Here is a 6,666-nt window from a genome sequence, read left to right as displayed (position 1 = left end):
TCTGGGTTCCGAGGCTGAGCAGCAAGGCCTGGAACAGTTCTTTAGGTTTGTCCACTTCTCTGAGAGTGAGGGGGCTGAACCACATCGGCCAGAATCAATTAATATTGATCGGCTTTAATCGACAAGACGCAGGTTGATATAGAGTTTAAAGACCTGAAGACGAGCGGAGAAGATGAGACGACGGCTCCCTGGAAGCTGCTTGAATCATCTTCAACATGGAATTCTGGCTTCGGCAGCTTTATGTGTGTTGTGTTTTGTGGAATTGTCCTATTTCATCTTTAGTTTTCCTTAGTTATTTCTTTAATTTCTCTTTAATTATTTCTCTCTAAGGGATAAAATGGTTTCATTGACTAAAAGGCCGATACGTCCTTGGTTGCTAGGCTCAATGAGCACTGTCACTTTAAGTAGTGTCTGCACTTTGTGCCCATGTGACCCTTCTGACTGGTTGTAAAGGAAGCGGGAGATTTCAGTTGCCACCTGTCCACATCCTCACCCGGTGTCCGGCTGCTTGGTGAGTTTTATTGGGTTTCTTACTTTTCTGCTGGCTTTGTCATCTGCTGTCATGTAGGCTACTGCTGTGCTGTTGGGTCTACTTGGTAAAGATAATGATAAGTCTTGGGTTTGTTTGGTATACTTGTAGAACTGTCATTGTCTCCATGCTCCTAAACTTAAATATTGATATTGTGATGTTGTTAATGGAGATGGATTTGGTGTTTGACTGCCTTTCTGAAGCTTTAAATGTTTGTTCAGGTTGCTTTTTCCCTTGCTTTGGAATGTTTGATTGTTTGGCCAGCTTGGAGCAAGGATGTCTACTTCCTGGTTTGCCCAGTGGTTTCTGGGAGCTGTAGTCCAGCTGTATTTCCTTTGGAGAGACATAGGCTATTGGGGCTGCTGCTGGGCTATATCAGATTTGCCTTTGAGACATACATAAATGCTTGGGATTTGCTACTTTGAATGCTATTAATGTGTTTCAAGATTTCATTTGCTGCTGATGTTTGATATTTGAATATGATGCAATGTGTATGTAAATACTGGAAAGTTGTACTTATAATGCACATGAGTGAAACCTTGCATTTCCTGATTTCAGGTTTATTACCTGCTCACCGCACTTTGGAAATAAAAATAACAAAAGTGGAAAAATTGAAAAGAGTAATATCCTTATAGTTTGGACACCAAGTTACCCTTTCCATGGGGATAACGGAACAACGTGCATTACGTATATATTATGTATTCACACGGGATGTTAGAAAAACACAGTTTAAAGTGGCAGGAAAACAACCCAACCAATAACGTGCACATGACAGTTGGGCTGGATATAAATGTTTTTAAAAGCTCAACAAAACATCAGAATTCTACAGACGCTCCGGCGGCTGCGGCAGCGCACGGCGCCATTGATGAATCCATCTCTGAAAAGGTTCTGTTCATCTCTGAGGAAAAAGAACTTTCAGGATTCGCGAATGAAAGGAAATGATTGAAATTCAACCCCCGTGTGTCACCAAGTCCCGTATTATCAAATCTCTCCTGCTTTGGGCTGGAACTCAGCACGGTAATGATGTTGGGTCGTGGTCTGAGGCAATTAAGGTGCTGTTTTATTCCCACTGAACGCGTCACAAATATAATGAAGCTGTCAGTCAGTCTGTCTGTTACACATCACATTTGAGTCGGTGCAGATGTGGGGGGGGGGGGGTCCTCTTGGTCCCACCCAGCCCAGCAAACCACCTCCCTCCTGCTGCATCAGTTGGAATACATCCTGTTTTCCACCCCACCGTCACAGATCCATCATGGCAGATGTTGAGTCGGGGAAACGCTGGTGTACGACCCACCATTACTTCTGCTCCGCTAATTCAATTACAGCGATCTTGGGCAGCATGTTGTGCCGCGCTCGCTCCCGGGACCGTGAAATATCAAATTAATAATTGCAATTGACAGAGCTTCCATATGTCAGCATGTCAGGTTAGGCTGGTGGGGCCTTTGATTCATTTCCACACCCTCTCGCCGTCAATAACAGGCGGCACGGGCGCTGGGAATGTTCACGTTAGCGTCTCCCACCACATGAGAAACGCAGCAGCTTGGTTCTTATTTGCTTCCTGACAAACTGAGATTCTAGCAAAGTACAGTTTTATCATCCGGTAGCAGAAGATGGACTTCATAAGGAACCAAAACATGATGCTAACAGTGGGGTTGCTGTAGTTTTACCGCTAGCTTGGCTAACTGGTGTAGCTGCACTGGTAATATAGCATTTTGCTAGCCTGGCTTCACTTTTGGTTGCCTAAAATCAGCAAAACTTGAATATGTTGTTCTTCTTCATGCTGCTGTAATCCTACATTTCTATAAAATGGCTCCTATAAATGCTGTTTTGATCACTTTATCCTGATTATTTTACTGATCAGTGATGTTGCTTAATTGTGGCTAGTCAGGTCAAATTCTGGATCTCTGGGTTAAATCAGCACGTGCCTGAAATGTAAATGTTTTTGATTATTTAATCACTTCCATCCATCTCCTTCTTACCTTATTTTCCAGGTCCGCCCGGTGTCGCAGCACTTGTCCTCGCCCGCTCAGGAGACACCTAAATTAGCCCAATGGCGGCGGTGGTGAATAATTGAAGACTCGCCTCTGTATCATTCTGACGAGCGGCTGCGCTGGCTGCCACAACACAGGCGTGTTAATTATTCACGGCTCTAAACAGCGCTCGGAGTCAGATCAATAATTCAATGGAGACGCTGAGCAGAAGGCATCAAGCTCCGCTGGATCAAAGCGAACGATGACATGTGGCCACAACCTGCGCGTCCCCAACACGATCCGCGCTGGTGTCACCGAGCTGAACGGTAGCAGTCGACCTTGTGGGCGGTTTCCCTCCTCCTGTCACCCACCGGACCCGTCACTCAAACTTTGTGGGTTGGTTTCCACCCGCTACCGTTGGAAATGATGGGAGAGAACAACATGTTTCTGGTTAAAAGACTGCGGCGTTCAGGCCCGGACCTACCAGAGTGCACCTTATTGATCGCACTCCTTGTCCTGTCGGCAATTTGATGCAATCCTCGGCCACTTTGGCGGCGGCTGAGACACCCCATCTAAAAACCAGCCATTGGATCAATCTCCTCCTGCCAGGGGAAAATTACTTCCAGGCTGTGCAGCGAGAAGAAGTGCACATGTCTCCATTCAGTTCGGGAGGTCCTCCACACGGTTCAAACGAATTGTAGAAACGCGGAACAATGGACCGACTCTCACTTTTGGCTTTTCAGCCATTTCCACTGAAATGACTTCAATCTTTCGAGGTCTCGCAGTTTCCAGGTTCAGTTGAAAGCACCACCGTTATCTTCATCTATTATTAGATGGCGACATGGCTGCTGGGTCAACGAGGACCGCTGCTTCGTTTGTCCAATGTCCATTGACGACTTGGGTGGGACGCTCCTTGGCTGGGTTAATCTGCAGCTGAGAGGCTGCCAGCGTTTGTGTTGGACGCTTCTGGTTCCTCAATGGGGCCCTTCTTCACACACGCGTTCGGCCATTGATGCGAATCCTCGTCAGTGTGTTGGGACACGACGTAATTAATTGTTCTTTAATTGAGTCATTAAAGTAACTGAGATGCAAGCTTTGCGGCATGAAGAGGGATGAGGTCCAGCCTCCATCAGTGGTGTTATCACACCTGCTCTCTCTACCCTTGAAAGACGGTTTCAAGGGTCAACAAAGCTCCCGGCTGGCGGCAGCAACGCACTGATTTCATGTTTGCCAACTGCTAACAGAAGCAGAAGTGGACAAACATGGACGACGGGCTCGTCGCAGCTCTCTGCTCAGAAAAACACGGATCTCTCCACCGCGGTTTTCTGATATTCCCGATACATCCTGTGGTCTTCTCAGGTTGTGTCCTGTGTCTCAACCCTCATTGTCGAGGTTGGGTTTAGTTTTACATCTTTAGCTTTTACCTGCGGACTTGATGTTGGTTTCCTGTCTGGCTCTCACGAAAGGTTTGGTGGACTTCCTCTGCTCCGTATGTCTGGTGGTCCGGCGGTCGACGCCTCCCCTGTAGCCAGTCATAGTTTCAGTGATCTCCCGCGCTCTCGCTAGAAAGATGCAGCTATAGGTCATGGAGGCCACAGTTTCCAGAGAGACTCCAGTAAACCGACTAAAGCAGCAGTGAAATCTGCGCTGAGCTGATCTCGTTCCTCCTTGGCTTGTATCTCTCACCCCCCCCCCCCCCCCCCCCCCCCACCACCCTTATCTTATCGCTGGCTTGCATTCAGCATTGTGAGTTCAGGAGTCACCTTGGTGCTCCGGCACTCCTCTGGAGAGTCCTGGTGTGTACGTGCGTCCCTCTGCTGCTGGGCTGATCAAAGCCTTCCACGGAAACAGGGCGTTCGCTAAAAGAAGAATCCTGAAGGGTCGTCCCTCTTTCCACCAGCTGGTGGCGCTAAACTCTGAATCAGGAATGAATCAAAAGTAAAAACATCTGTAAGTAGCAGTTTGCTTGTCAGGCCATCATTTCATGAAACAACTTGTTTACAAACACAGGGAGATCAGCAGCTAATGCTAACGTTAGCGACAAAAATAAGAGCCGTTATTAGAAAACAACACTGTCTTCAAAATTTGTCCTTGTGGTTGGAAATGACCTAAAACTTGATACACAGTTGTTTCAGAATCTACGGTCGCTCTTCAAGCTAGTGGCTAACTGTAACGCAGCTAAAGGCAGTGAAGACTAGCGCGACTCTTGAAAAACCACATTAAATCTTCCCAAACCTGAGCTGTGTTCATCCAGCTACAGTGGCCGTTTTCCCACCTCTGCTCGCTGGTTGTCTTCAGCGTCAACACTCACCTGGTGCTGCCACGCTGCATCTTTTGATCATCTGTTTTATCACCTTCCTGCCGATAATTAGCCAACCAAATCTTACAGTGCGTCTTCGATGTGCCGGTCGTGACCATCAGTCAGGCACCATCAGGCAAGCTCTTGTCCTCTCTAGAATTAATACATTTACACTCCCAGACTGTGTGAATATGCATTCAAAAATGCTTTACAAGCCCATCTGTGGGAATCATAAAGGGCCTTAATTTGGATGCTCGTCTCCATTAACGTCCTCTGTTAGCCAGAGCGGACGCGGATGAAGATGATGCGTTCGTGTTCCTCCCCTCTGCGGCGGCCCTGATAACGCTCTCAGCCAGGCATCAGAAGTCATCCCTCACATCCCGCCCGCCGAGTCGATCCCACAGACAGTGATGCATGCCTCAGACCCTTCAGCCGCTAATGGGAATAATTAAGAAAAAGCTAAGTGTCGCGTAAGAGCGCTCCAGGATTGATGCGTGCGTTATAGAGGGATTTCGGCCTTCTGTAATTCCCCCATTCCTCTGCAGCCAAACGGTCTGAAGTAAGTATTAGGGATCGACTTCCACTTAGCTGAATGAAATAATACAACCTAAAGTAAGCAATAAGCGCGGACGGCAGTGAATTGTCCCTCGGGAACAGACACAAGGTGAAAGTGATAATGCATTTAAGGAAGAGTGGTTGTTGCGCTGCGGTCCCGTCCATCCGCTCCAGAGCTTTTACCAGAGCTTTTTGTGTTAAAGTGGGTGGATTAGAAGCACGAGCAGGAAGGAAAAATTCAAGGTATCGACTCCCTCTCGCATCGATCTGCAGAGCAAAACAAAAGGGAAAGAGCAGCGCGTGAGCGCTGGAAAAGTTTCCCCGGCAGATAAAACAGCCGTCAAAGTGGGATTTACATCCCCACAAATGTGTTTCAAGTCTGTTTTTTTTTTTTTTTTATTCCCCCCCCCCCTTTGTTTCCCATCGGATTTGAGGTCAGAAACATCGTAGAAATCACGGTACGTTATGTACAAAACCTGTCGTTATAGAAATAACCCTGATTTATGTGCTTTGGTTTGTTTGTCCATTATTTCCTTCCTGTTTAACTTCTGGTCTCACAACGTCCTGATGTCGGAGCTAAACAGGCTGCTGAAATTTGTGGATGCTGATTGTCCTTCTGCTGCTGCAGCCATCTTTGTAGTCTTTTGTCGCCACATGAATCCCTTTAACAGCTATGTTAATCTGGTTAATATAGCCAATAGCTTGATTTCTTTATCAGTTAACAGTATTTATCCTCAAGTCACGTGATTCACGTGAATCTTTAGCCGACAGAGAAATATTAATGTATTGTTGCGCTTTCGTGATATTTCCCTCACGTTTGACAGAAGACAACATTTTATCTCACTCACCTTTTAACCAAAAAGGGGAACATATACCGGTCTGCTTGTTTGTTCAGTCTTTACTTTGCCTGCCGTCGTTGCGGCAGCTTCCTGAGCTCAGCGGCGGAGCCGTTTGGTGTTTCCACTAGCCTGCGTCCTCCCTGTCTGAAGACTACCTGGTGGCTCCAGCACCTCGTCGCCTCATGCTTCCCGCATCTCTGCATTGCGTCCAGGAAAGTTCAATCACAGGCTCTGCAGGGGGGCAGAGAGGACCAGTCGGGAACGCCGCAGCCTGGAGAGGATTTGGCCGTGCGTCTCAGCCCTGCGCGTGAAGCAGGAACGCTCCGGTTTATTACAGCTGCTGCCGGTGGAGTTGATTTACTCACCCTGACGGACAGAAGCAGCTTTATTCAGCCACGTTAAGTGAGACGACACTCAATAAGTCAGTTTAATCTCTGATAACTGCTGAGCAGCTGCTTCTGTTTGGCCACAAAT

At 47.3% G+C, this 6,666-nt stretch overlaps 1 long non-coding RNA gene across 1 annotated transcript; it reads right to left on the bottom strand.

Annotated features, from left to right (window-relative positions):
• Positions 1 to 1,258: 1,258 nt before the first annotated feature.
• LOC115250566 (uncharacterized) lies at positions 1,259 to 6,449 on the bottom strand. The gene is made up of 5 exons (XR_003889137.1): positions 6,202 to 6,449; positions 4,263 to 4,415; positions 3,924 to 4,021; positions 2,509 to 2,566; positions 1,259 to 1,427 (listed from the first exon to the last, which is right to left on the bottom strand). It is a non-coding gene; the product is annotated as an uncharacterized lncRNA (long non-coding RNA).
• Positions 6,450 to 6,666: the final 217 nt, after the last annotated feature.

Source organism: Takifugu rubripes, chromosome 7 (genome assembly GCF_901000725.2).
Source record: "Takifugu rubripes chromosome 7, fTakRub1.2, whole genome shotgun sequence".
In the NCBI taxonomy this organism is placed as follows: Eukaryota; Metazoa; Chordata; class Actinopteri; order Tetraodontiformes; family Tetraodontidae; genus Takifugu; species Takifugu rubripes.
This window is presented reverse-complemented; position numbering and strand designations above follow the sequence as displayed.